The 13818-nt window shown below is 43.7% G+C and overlaps 2 protein-coding genes and 1 non-coding gene across 11 annotated transcripts in view; 1 reads left to right on the top strand and 2 right to left on the bottom strand.

Moving 5' to 3' along the window:
• The window catches only part of RAMP3 (receptor activity modifying protein 3), a 469110-nt gene that overhangs the window by 248637 nt on the left and 206655 nt on the right, over nucleotides 1–13818 (bottom strand). The window lies entirely within an intron of this gene.
• Nucleotides 1–13818, top strand: part of LOC132524942 (tumor susceptibility gene 101 protein-like) — a 104007-nt gene that overhangs the window by 44399 nt on the left and 45790 nt on the right.
• LOC132525044 (small nucleolar RNA SNORA11) lies at nucleotides 10199–10328 on the bottom strand. Its single transcript, XR_009542173.1, has one exon. It is a non-coding gene; the product is annotated as a small nucleolar RNA SNORA11 (small nucleolar RNA).

Below are 13818 nucleotides of genomic sequence, written 5' to 3'. Positions count from 1 at the left end.
TCAATGAGCCCCAGAAATATGGACTTTGCTTCCAATGCTGCCGAAGTGACCAAGATTTCTAAATGTGCGAAATTAGCGCTAAAATCTTCAGGGAGCAAAGTTTCTTTGTAAGATCAGCAATTCTTTCCGCTTCTTCAGAAAAGCAGAGGCTCCTCACATTTCTTTACATTTCTGCTTTTCAGCACACCTGGGCACACAGAGGCTTATGCCGGTGGAAAAATGGACAGTAAGATGCCGTCCAGTCGTCCGGTCAGGCCCGGGCTGGGGGGCTGGGGGGCTGCTTTGGTTCTTCAGATCCCCCTCGAAGGCTGAGGTCAGCACAGTCAGAACCTGTCCTGTCACTGCAGGGCTCAGCCAGGCACCTTTTCTACCTGGTTCCTCTTTCTTTACCTCTTTTCCATACCAGGGTGGAAGGGATGGGAACACAGGAGCCCTGAGCATAGACTGAGCTTCTGGATTTTACATATAGTATTTAATTCTCACGACAACCCTCTATGCTCCTCATTTTACTGACTAAGCATCCGGAAGGTTTGGTCACCGGAGAGGTCTTCCCCCTGTGCTCAGCGCACTGCAGCCATGGTCCCCCCAACACCACTGCTCGCTGCTAAGGAAATGTGACCGCAAACAAAAGCTTCTCCCAATCCAGGAAATCTCTTCAGAAAGGGAGCAGAGAAAACAGGTGTATTACTGAGGGAGCAATAAAACAGAATGGGATGTGTATCCCAGGCAACCTGCTGAGAGATTGCAGGGACAGGAAGACGCCTCTCCCTTCAGACTCTAAGCAGATACAACCCACTACCCACGTGTTTCCAAGATAAACATAACAACTTCTCAGGTAAGAGACCTGACAGCACCATTTGTCACATGTAGCTCCTCCTAGATTCGTCCGGTAATTGGGGATGACCACCTGGGTTTGCTTCTTGGTTTTAGACCAAAGAAAAACAAATATCTCCTCTCCTTATGACAGGAGTAGTTTAGCAACCTGGGGCCAGGCACCCACTGAGGTTAGTGGGACACTAACACCCCCATGGACACTGGGAGCCAGAGTGCCATCTCTCTGGGAGGTTGTCTTTCCAAAGAGGTGGTTCCGGATCCTGGAGAAAGACACTCCTGGTGTAAAAGCTGGAGGCCAGCTTATTTTGTTTATAATCAGATTTCCATATATTTCCAAGGGAAAGGGAAGGAACTTACAGTTGCAAGTTTCCTAAAGTAGATGCTCTAAGGAAGGCCGGGGGCATCTCCCCCTTATTTTTACCAGGAGGGTTAAGCCTCCTTGTTAAATTCGTATCTGCCTTTGCAGTGCCCTGCAGGGTCAGGACAACACATCCTTGTGCCCAAACAACGACCCTGTCCTTAGGGCTTTCTGGGCACTGAGTCAGACTGTGGATGCTCTGTCCTTTCCTTGTGATGCTACACATGAAGGGACCATGGACATGGCCGTTTAGGTGTCTTCTGTGCAAGCATTGAGTGCTTTACACTTCTTTACAGATTTTGAACTGGCTTGAAAATAATCTAAAGATGCTTTCATTTGGACACTAAGAAATCCTAAAAGAGTTGATCAATTTATCAGACGATTGTCTACTAATTATATTTTTCTTTTACAAATGGATGGAGGAGAAAGAACTTAAATAGAAGGGTAAATAGAGAAAGGATGATTTTGTCTCTTCAAATCCTTTCTCTGCTTATCTCTGGGGTTATCGTTTCTCTTATAAAAATGTCAGTAAGGGCTTCTTTATCTGTATCTATGTAGTATCTATGTAGTAACAGTGAGACTTATCATTTTTAGCATCTATATGCCAGACGCTCTACATCCATTATCAGTGCTCATTTCCTCCACAATTCTAAGAAAGCAGGATTATTATTCCTCTGAAAGGAACAGAGAAACAGCCTCAGAAAACTCCCTGGGGAGATTCTAAACCAACCCTGCCTGACCCGAGCTCCCAGCTCTCATTGCTCTGGGAAAGTCTACATGACACAGATATTTTCAACAATCAGCTACTGTCCCTTTGACTTTAGGGTTTTTCTGTGATATCACAATTTAACATTTTTATTTTAAGAATCTGAATTGTCCTCTGTGATTTCTCCCACTGCTTCAAAACTGAAAAGAATTATCTTCCATGATAATATAATTTATGTTTTCTTCTAGTTTTGCAAATCTTATTTTTTCCATGAAATGCTTTAATTTAGCTGGATTTAATTTTAGCACAGGATGCAAGGTGTGGATGCAACATGCTCCCCCTTGAGATTGCTATCCACTTGGTCTAAGGACATTCATTAACAAATCCTTCCTTCTATCCTTTCCTTGGAGACGTACCCTATCTTGCAAGTTTCAGACACTGGTGTGTTTTCGTTCTCCTTTGATCTGTGTGTCTATACCTTTGCTTAAATATTCTTTTGCAGATTTTAGCTTAGCAGCACTATCTTAAGCAGCTGGAACTCCTGATCATTTCTGTTTTGTTTCAGAAGCTTTGATAATCTTGCACATATATTTTCCCTTTATCTTTAGGATTTTTTTCTCAAATGTTTCATTCATTCCCAAATCCTTTAAGATGTTTAAAGGGTTGGGTTTGCATTAAGTCCACAGATTACTTTGGGGAAAACAATCACATTTTGCGACGTTCTGCCTGCTTGCCCGCGGACATGTGACACATCCCGTCCACGTGGCTTTCTTCCCTTCTGACACCTTCCGGGAGGTCCCTGGTAGCTGGTACAGCTCTCATTAATCTCATTCTTCTGTGCATCGTGTGCTTTTTGTTTCTATTCCCAGGTGAATGCTTTTCTCATCACACTCTGACAGATCTTCCAGGAGAAGTGAATGCTTTTCATTTAACATATTTGCTACGAAGCGATTCTTTTTACCAAACTCTTTTACAAAGTCTGACTGTTTTTGTAGAGACTCTGGAGAACACATGCCCATCACCACCTGCCACAAGGCATCCTCTGACTAGGTGAGACTCCCAGGGCGCCGGCAAGAGTCCAGAGGGGCTCTGGTGACCTTGGCCACGTCCACAGCAGCCTGGGGGTGTGGCGGAGACCTGGGGGCGTGTGGCTGGTGAAAGGAGCCCTTAAGCCAGGCTCTTTGGTATCATTCCTTTCCCTGCTTCAGCTGGTTCCACAAAGCCCCCCACCATCTAGTCAGTGACACGGAGCCCTCCCGTCAGGTGTGACAAGGGGTCAAGGATCTGAAGCAGAACCTGCCTCACTGTCAAACCTCACATTTATCTTAAAATTATAAGTGAGGGGGAAGCTATGACCCACTTTCTCTCCAGAGAATCTTAAGTTAGGGTAGTCAGGCATTCTGCATCTACAAGGTATGACCTGTATTTCATGGTTTTCCTTGCATCCTGTACTACCTATGTCAGGAGGCCCTAAATGGTCCATATTCAGCTTTTAACAATAAATTACCAAAAAAATTTGATAGTTAGAGCTAATTTGCCACCACAGTAATTGAAGCCAGAATCGCTTATGTGGTCCCACAAATAGAAAGCCAGACCTCCACAGACAAAGGTTGGGGATCCCTGGGGGCCTCTCCCGCAGGTGGGATGGGGTTTGGGGAAGGGCAGTGCTGAGAATGGAAAGCACTTATTTCTCACACAGTCAGTGATGTCGGAGTCTCTGAAATGCATCCAGGACAAACCCCCGCCCTGACAGCCCACCCGTGAGCACCAGCCCTCGTCCTGGGACCAGTCCTGAACACGGGGGGTTCTCAAGGCCACTGGTCCTGAGCGCCAGGCCACCAAAACCTTCAGTCACGTTAGCTGAGCTCTGATGGGGGAGCCTGAGCCCTAGAAACCCAGCTCTCCTGGCAGACAAACAGGAAGTTCCGTTTCTCTGCAACGGGTTCAATTTACTTCTAGTTCACAAGCTCATAATCAATTTCATTGGTTCCACCCCCTGCTTACGGTCAGTTATGAGTTTGAACTTGGGAGCGACAGGTGTGTCCTGGCAGCTGCGAGATTACCTAACTCAGTCTTTTTGATTCTTGCCATGTTCCTATGATTTATACTTTGTGTATTTGGGCATCAAATGCCAAAATGCAAGTGCAAATTTCCTGATGAGTTTTCTGAACATTGGACATTTCCTAAGCAGAAGAAAAGTTCTCTTGAAGCTCTTGGTTCAGGACACAAGTCAGACATAAATCAGCAGAGATATACGGTTTCCTCAAAGAGTACCAAAGAATGTAGTATAACATTTTTTTTTTGCTTAACAGAAACTCATATGAAGCAGCTCCAGTGATGGCAGCAGAAGCTGTAATGACTCCCACTCTGCTCACAGCCATCAGTCCTTCAGCTTAGATGACTGTCTCACCGTACTGCTGCCAGAAGTATTTTCTGATTCCAACGTTGAAGCCAATTCTCAAGTGCCGGCACGAAATCTCTTGCAATAACAAAAGTGTAACCACGCCATTGACATTACATACATACATGCATGGTCAAAGATCTCAGTGCTTCACCTTTTTACAGCATAGCCACAGACACAAGTCATCACAATGAAGAAAAAACTTTCCCGCTGCTTGTGCAATATTTTTCTCCTGAAAAAGCCTTGCTTCTACGGCTATTGTGTGTAAGAGCTCTTCCAGCAGAGCCTTGAGTAACAGTGGTGAATTTGTGCAGACCTTCTATTACTGAGTTAGGAGTTCATGAAAAAAATTGCACTGCTTTTAGTGGAGATGATACACAAACACATTTGGGGGATATTTGCATAAAGATGCAACGTTTATTCAAAGTTGAAGCAGGGAGGGAAGGATACCATGGAAGGTGTGGGCTGTCCTTCCCAGATTCTGCATAATGCTGCTCAGAGAGCATCTGAGGTCCTTTCTATGGACATCAAAGCCATCGGCATGAAACGGTTCTCTAACTTCAACATCTGTACTGTTCAAACGGAGCCATTGAAGGACTGGGGTGATTTTGTGGCCATTAAGTTGTATTCCATTCTCTCACATTCAAAAATGGTTGGTTCTCATTAGCAGATGCAGTTGAGAGAATCCTGTTCATGTGAAGTGTTGCAATCATACTTTAATTCTGAAGAAAGGCCCCCAAATTCATGCTGATTTTAGAAATGATTTACTGAAACAAGTCTACTTATTTGCTGTTCAGAGTTTTCAAAATCCTTTTAGCAACAGGATTCTGAAAATTGACAGAGCAGCCCACAGAGCTACTGAAGCACTCCTTTAATAAGAAACTTGATGAATCTGTTAAAACAACTTGAAGAACTATTTATTCCTTCAAATGTCAATGCTGTTCTTCCAAGGGGCATTAATTATGAGCAGAAAAGGAAATTCTGACTTAAAATAGCTCATCCTTACGGCACTTGCCATGACCCTGTTTGAAATGGATTTCACCCCTTCGAGGATTCTTCTCTTTTATGTGGATGTTACTAAATACCCTTCCCCTCGAGGGGAGAAGTAGGGCATCGCCGTTGTCCCAAAGAGGAAGGGAACAAAAATGAACTGTTATGCTTGTGTGTTGGGGGCGGGGGGTGGGGGGGGGTGGTGAACAACATTTTAAAAAGTCATTGAGCAAGAGATGTCATGGAATCCCGAAGAATGGAAAAGCAACTTCTACCAGAGAATGTGCTATGAGGCGCCTCCGGAACTCAAATCCACTGCCCAGTTCTCAGAGCTGCCAACGTTCTGCCAGTGCATGCTCGGTACCAGCTCACCATGCTGTCACTGAGCACGGCTTCTCACTAATAAATAATCAGGGGACGAAGGAATGAAATAAGTGGCATGTAGCCGCTGTAGATGGTGCATCTCGATGGAAGTGGAAAATGGCAATAATGCAAGGAATTTCATAAGCGAATTCTGCAAAACAATTAACTGATAAGGAGAGCTAAGTCAAGAGGGAAATAGAATTAATTAAAGCGGGATATAACTTAGAGACATAATTTATTTCAGATACACAATGAATAATTTTAGTATGAGGCGTCCCATGTAATATTTTCCCTTGATCTCAATGACCCTACGCATGGGTAATTAGAAATGACTTAAATGGACATCGGTATTCCCCTGTGCTGCTCTGGTGTCACCCCATTCCTACCCGCTCCCTGGACTGTGCCATTCCCAGGGCAACCTTGGCCTTAGCCTCATGTCTGTGGAAGGACAGAGCTGCAGGCTGCCTCTTGGGAAATGGGCCTGAGAATCCCATCCGAGGTCTTCCTAGAGAGCTGCACGAGGGGCCACCATCCAGGCCGGGCGAGGTCCAGTGGCAGGCACAGTGGCCAGGATGGAGGGCAGAACTGAAGTCTCCTCTCTTTAAACCGCCAGAGAGAGCACAGCCTCCAGCACCTGTGTCCATGGGGACCCGTGGATGCCTGTCCGGGGACAGGGCAGAGCAGAACCCCGTGGGCCTCAGAATCAGGCCTGGCTGTGTTCCTTACTCTTTCTTTCTTTTTCAATTTGAATTTTATTGTGACAAGAGCACTTACAATGAGCTCTACCCTCTGAGCGAATGTTTATGTGTACAATTCAGTACTGCGGACCGTAGGCACAGTGGTGTCCAGCGGATCTTGGGACCTCATTCATTTTGTTCAACTGAGTCTTTATGCCCCCTGATGAGTAACTCCCCATCCCCCTGCCGCAGCCCCCAGCAATCTCTTATCTACTTCCTGTCTCCATGAGTGTGAAGTGGAATGGTGCAGTATTGTCCTCCTGAATCTGGCTTATTTCACTTAGTGTAATGACCTCAAGGTTCAGAGCATGTGTTAGAATTGCCTTCCTTTTTAAGGCTTGAATAATGTTCCATGGTATGGATGGACCACATTGTCTAGCGTATAGGTGTGGCCTTGGGCACTTACCTGGCCTGTGTACGCTGAGATTCCTGTCCTCACAGTGCCGTCCTAACCCTGATCTGAAGGTGGTGCTGCTACTTGATGTATTCAAAGCTGTTATTAAGTGAAATCTTCATGGTCTATTACTTCCCAGATTCGACTCAAAAAATCATCTCTTTCCTGTGATTTATGTGCTAGCCAGGAACCCCGGCTTCACTGAAGTCTTAAGGCTGTGTGCAAGGAAGAGCAGAACCTTCCAGGCCTTTCCTACCAGGTTAGTGATTATTTGTTAGAGACCCTTTACCTGGAGGGCCCTGGGTACAGGCTGCCGTGTTTGCTCTGTTCCGCTTTCACCTCTCCCCTGATGCTACATTTCCTAGAGACAAGGATGGCCTCGATATGGAAAAAAATAGTAGCCCAAACCTGTTCGTAAGCATGACTGGTAATCAAATGTTTTTACCAACTTCCTAAAGTGTGAGCAGAAATTATTCTTAAAATCTCCAATTAAGAAAAAAATTAATAAAAAATCTGACAGTCAAGATTTATATGTTCCCCAAGATTTATATGCAGAGGATTTTCCTTCTCCACTTTCTTCCTTTAGAACATTTCAAAAGAGTTTTGAAAATATTTTATGTATGTGTATATATATACATATATATATGTTGTTGCTGTTGTTGTTGTTCAGAACAATTGAAAAGTTGAATCGCTCAGCTGCCTTTTCCTAACCCCTTCCCGCTGTGAGGATCACGTGACAGAGTCTGGAGAGCACCGAGAGGTGAGCAGAAGTTAGCTGTGTGTTCCTGCCTGGAAGGTGATGTGATGGCTAGAGCCACAGTGGCCACGCTGTGGTATGAGGAACAGGTCAGGACAATTGTTAAAATGGCTGCCCTGACACTTTTGAGCTGCTGAGCCAAGCTCTGACTTGTTGTTGTTTTATTTAAGCCACTAGAGCTCTTCTTCTATTACTTACAGCTGAAAATATTCCAGAGTCTAACAACAGGTCATGGACATTGCAGGTACAGATGACAGTAGTGCCTGGCAAATGGCATGTCCTGTGTAGGGGACGTAGACAAGGGTGTGACACAAGTGACCAGATAGTGAAAACCCTAAAGAACTCAGGCTAAATTCTGCAGGGTACTGGAATCCTGAAAACACACACCCTTTTTATTTTAAAAAGCATATTCAGTCTTAAAAGGAAACTAACCCCATATTTTAAAGTATACTTGAAAGCACATTGTGTACAATTTTCAGAATCTTAAACTGACATTATACCGAATTCAAGAGTGAAAACTAAATGAAAGCTATATCTGGAAAGGCAAATATAGAGAACGTGTTCCAGGCTACACTTTAGAACACAAATATTTTGATGCTCGTAATGCAGCCCGTAGGTCAACGTGTATTTCCCCCTCTCTGTTCGCTGAAATTAATGGGCATGTTTTGGCACATCAAGCAAAATAACAAACTTCTTAATTCGCTTTGTGAGAGCCATTCAGGCTGTTAACAGGGAAAATGCTATTTGACAACCTGTAATTAGAGGAACTGCTCCCAGCCTGCACCAGGAGTACAGGGACCCATCACTCTTGGTCCTTTGTAATAAGAAGAAAGAATCCTCGTGAACCCACAAACACACTGCAAACGAACACTGAGTCATCAGCAAAGGATGTGCTTCAGAATCCCCGTAGATGGGTGTGGGGCAGTTGGCTGATTGCAGTTTCTTGTGAAATTACTGGGCGTGTGAGCTATTAGGTGACAGTGTGAGCTGATAGACTTCGTCGTCAATGCATTAGGGTTTAACGGGCAGAAGTCCTGTTTTCCTTTGATGACAGTCCTGAGAAGTAAGTGATTGTAGACTGTGTCCTGCATGCCATCTTCCTGCCAGTCCCATCTATAACCAAGCTGGCTCCAGCTGGGTGGGGGGCGCCTCGGACTGTGGGAGCCACAGAGCATGCCTGCGGGACTCTGGCTTCAACACTCTACTACATGCTTCGTGCCTCAGTTTCCTCCCTTACAGTCGCAGATTACACAAGGTAACCCCTGAAGAGAACTCACCACCTCCTGCCATGTGCCATGTGTCAGTTTCTCAACAGCCTGAGAGCTGTGCTCTGTACCCTCAGAGTCCATTGTCTCCCTTTATTTCTGCTTCTGTGCTGCTCATCATCTTACGGAATCACAGCAACTCCCACACATCTCACTACAGGGCAGTTCTTAGATGTGAGGGGTCATCCAGGCCGTGCCCCTTCTACCAGTCAGTCTTTTGGGAGCTCACGGGCCACACATCTAACCTGCTATTTCCCAGGGGACACTGGAGTGACTCTCGTGATAATCAGGCTATGTAATTTCATTGGTTAGGACCCACCCTCAGTCCCCTCACTGTAGCTTGTCCTCTGGTCAGGTGGTAAATCCTCCAGGCCCTCAGGGAAATCTCACTGTTCTCATGAGGCTGAAGGCAAGTCATACCATTGAACTTGTGATACAAAATTTGGGCAAACTTATATGTATTTTCTTGTCCTCATGGAATTATCTCCAAATAGTTAATCAAGTTTGCAGATGCAATTAGATGGATTGGTATGGTGTGGGGTTCAGATGGCCTGGGAGGATGGGTACCAGCCCTGGATCTAAGAATGATAATTTTTTTTTAGGTTAATTTGTGCTTTTATTTGCCAGTATAACTTAATGACAGCGATCAGAAAACTTTCTTGATCTAAAAAATACATTTTACACCACAATCCAACAAACACATATCTAATATGTATACATATAGAAAAGTGAAACAAAAGTTTTGCCAAAAACTTCTACCCTGAGTGTTAATTTTTTTTTGAGACTTTTTTTTCTAAAGCAGTTTTAGGCTTACTACAAAATTGACAGGAAAGTACAGAAATTCCCCGTATACGCCCTCCCCTCACATGCATAGCCATTATCAACAGAGTGGTACCTTTTTTTTTTTTTTAAGCCAGTGATGAACTGCATTGACACATAATCACCAAAGTCCACAGTTCATCTTAGGGTTCACTATAATGAAGTGAACAGTGTTGCACATTCTATGGGTTTGGACAAAAGTATGATGACATATATCCATCATTATAATGTCATTCAAAGTACTTTCATTGCTTATAAAAACTTCCGAACTCTGTGTATTCATCTCTCCTCTCCCCCCAATCTCCTGGCAACTACTGATCTTTTTACTGTGGTTATTGTCTCCATAGTTTTCCCTTTTCCAGAATGGCATATAGAGCCTATTTTTCTTTTTCTTTTTTTTCCAAAAGAGAGGTTCTAAGCCTTTATGTCTGTAAGACCACTCATGGTCCACCCATGCACGGACCAGACAGGCTCTAGGCAGCAAACTCCCCCACTAAATACTGTAGCTTTCCTTTCAGTATTGAGCCCTGTCCCACTAGTCCTGTGCAAGAGCCACGTGGAGGTGCAGAGGGACACGGGTTGGGTATTTGTTCATAGGAAGGCCACAAGTTTTGTGTCCCTTGTCACAGTGCACCCAGATTCCTGTTGGTTATGCTGTAAACAGAGGAGCTGTTTCTTCAGACCCCCTGCTCTGAGCACACCCCAACCTTAACGGTCTTGAACAAGCTATCATGTCTAATTGGAATAAAGGCAAGTCTTGAGATTTGCCCTCCGAAAGTGCCCAACGTGACAAACCGTAGATGAGGAGAAAGGATGCCAGAGCAGCTGAACAGGGCTCTCACCAACCAAAGTGGAGACAAGCAAACATCGGAAAGGAGAGTAACCATGGTTGACTGAAACACAGTCAACCTGTAAAAATCCATGAGCTCATCGTAATTCTCAAAGAGAGCAAACACACAAACAAAAGCCCTTCCCTAACTTGCCTTCTTTAGAACCAAGAGTTATACCAATGCTTTCCTCTGAAAATTCAGTTAGGCAGGGGGAAGAATGAAGGCCTTATTCACCTTTCCTGCAGAATCCATATTTGGGGTTACTAAACAGCCCCAGCTGATAAGAAAACAATCTTCTGTATGGCATTAGGCGAGCTAATAAACACAGGTGATAAGATGAGAAAATCCCCTTTCATAGCCCCTGATGAAATAACTCAGGGCCCTGAGGTAGATGGGGCTAGATACACTCAGGGTTCCAGATGAGCACCCCAATAGCTTTCAGCTCCTAAACCCAGACAGCTACTTGAGCAAAAGGAACAGTCAGGAAGCCCGTGGAACCCTGATGTGGTTTCCTGCTTAAATTGTTCAGACATAACCACCTCAGGGCTTAGGGACCTCCTTTCCAGAGACAGGAAACAGTGAGCCATTAAACCACTGCAGGACAGTCAGACCCACCAGAGGACAGATCCTCTACAAGACCACTGATCTGACCTCTTCAACAATATAGTGAAAAAGGGAAGTGAGGGAGGAGTCCATTTAGCTTAAAAGTGATACAAGAAATAAAAACTCAAAAATTCTGTCCTTGATCTCCATGAACCATATTTTAAAGATATCTTGGAAACAATAGGAGACACTTGACTTTCTAATAAGTATGAGATGATGACAAAGAATGATTGTTCATCTTCTTAGGTGTGGAAAATAGGATTGGTATTATATAGGAAAGGGTACTTGATTTTTAGAGGAGGACATTAAAATAATTAGGGTTAAATGCCACAATGTATGTTATTTAGTTTAAAATACTTCAGCTAGAAACAACAGTTGTAGCGATATAACAAAATGTTAACAGTGAAATCTAGGCGGTGTGTATATGGATATTCATTTTAATATCCACTGTATGTTTGAAACATTTCAAAATAAAAAGTGAAAAAAAAAAGGTAAAAGATACATGGCTTAACAGCAGCTCCTTAAGCAAAAGATGTGGTGATTCTGTGTAGGACAAGAGATGAGAGCTGGTGTATCACCAGCAAGGTGGCAGCAACCCCCGGGCACATCCCTGGAAATAGGGTTTGCAGACATAGAACAGTGGTCATCCTGCAGGTGAAGAACTGGAAGAGACATTTGGGAAAGATACTTGGAACCACGCTCTAGAACAGAAGTGACAAATAGATCTTGGATGGTGGCCGCCATGCTGAGCATCTTCCCAGACCATCCTTCAGGTCAATGGGAAGAGTGCTCTGAGCAATGGGTGATGGACCATCCTTTTGCCTTTCTGAAATCCTGACCTTTATGGAGCCACAACATATATGAGGGGAGAAGTTAGAGAGGCAAGAGTCTATACCAAGTGAGTTTTAAAAGAAAGAAGGTTTGGGTTTGATATGCAAAATAATTTTAGCGACATGCAAATGACCCGAGAGGAGGTGCCCAGGTTGTATAGGAAACTTCTACACAGCAAGGGCCCAGCCTGGAGGACACAGCCCATCCACCCAGTTCCTGGAGGACAGAGAATACCCTTGTCCACCCCAGGCAGAACCTCTCCGTGGTGGGAAAGGGAGATGTCAGAGAAAAGAGAGGAACTCAGTCCATTCTTGGAAAGAAGGCTAGAGGAGGATGTTCAGGTGCACGCGTGCACGTGCACACGGACGTGTGTGTCTTCCTATTACGTTTGTGTTTTTATTTCCTTGATTTCTGCTCGCATATTTTTTATCCCCTTCCTTCTGCTTGCTTTGTGTTTATTCTGCACTTCTTTTTCTAGGTTCTTGAGGTGGTAGCTCTGATTATTGATCGGAGACTTCTCTTCTCATGCAGGTATGAGGCTTCTAGTGCAGCCTCCAACAGCTAACTATCAAAATGAAAAGTCTGATCATTTTTATTTTCATTTGGTTAAAAGTATTCTGAAGTTTCTCTGGACTCTGATTCATGGATGATTTAGAAGTGTGTTCTTTACTCTCCATCTATCTGGGGATTTTTCACTCCTCTTTCTGTTACTTCTAGTTTAATTCTTTTGTTGTCAGAACATACTTTGTGTGATTTCTATTCTTTTAAATCAGTTAAGGTGTGTTCTAAGGCTGAGAATGTGGTCTACCTTGGTGAATGCTCCATGTGAGCTTGAGAAGAGTGTGTATTCTGCTGTTGGATGGAGAACTCTCTCAATTTCAATTAGGTCAAGTTGATTGATAGTGTTTTAACAGATCATCTGATTTCCTGCCTCCTTGATCAATTACTGACAGAAGCATGTTGTAGTTTCAGCTACAAAAATGGATTTGTACATTCTCATTTCAGTTCTATTAGTCTTGCTCTATATATTTTGACATATTTTTAATGTATTGTGAGGTTCATGCATGCTTAGTGCTGTTATAGCTTCTTAGAGAATCTATCATGTTACTCTTCATTCCTGATAATCTTTCTTGTTCTGAAATCTGTATTGTCTGAAATTAATACAGTTCCTCAAGCTTTTGTTTGATTAGTGTTCTTTTGATTAGTAGCATGGTATTTCTTTCTCTGTTTCATTCTTTAGGGAGATTTTCTATCTAAATATTTATATTTAAGTGGGTTTGCTGTAGACAACATAGTTGGGTTTGGCTTTATGTCCACTCTGCAAACGTCTTTCTGTTAATTGGTATGCTTAGACAACTCATATTTTAAATGACTATTAATACAGATGGATTGGTATCTACTATCTTTGTAACTGTTTTATAGTCACCTTATTTGCTCTTTTTTCCCTATTGGTGCATTTTGTGAGTTCAGCTGAGCATTTTATATTATTGTATTTTCATATTTTCTTAGCATATCATTTATACTTCTTGAAAAATTTTTAGTTTTTGGCCTAGAGAGTACACTATATAGAGAGATATAGATTTTTTTTTTTTTTTTTTTTTTTTTTTTGCTGTACGCGGACCTCTCACTGTTGTGGCCTCTCCCGTTGCAGAGCACAGGATCCGGACGCGCAGGCTCAGCGGCCATGGCTCACGGGCCCAGCCGCTCCGCGGCATGTGGGATCTTCCCGGACCAGGGCACGAACCCGTGTCCCCTGCATCGGCAGGCGGACTCTCAACCATTGCGCCACCAGGGAAGCCCACACTATACATTTTTAACTAACCTTAGTCTGCCTTCAAAACAACACTCTACAGCTCCATGTTGTACAGGTACTGGCTATTCCCACATTTTCCCTCCTCGTTCTCCTGTCATTGTCATCATTCACCTCACT

The sequence above is a fragment of the Lagenorhynchus albirostris genome, chromosome 8 (assembly GCF_949774975.1).
Source record: "Lagenorhynchus albirostris chromosome 8, mLagAlb1.1, whole genome shotgun sequence".
NCBI lineage: Eukaryota > Metazoa > Chordata > Mammalia > Artiodactyla > Delphinidae > Lagenorhynchus > Lagenorhynchus albirostris.
The sequence above is the reverse complement of the archived record's forward strand: the minus strand, read 5'-3'. Positions and strand labels throughout refer to the sequence as shown.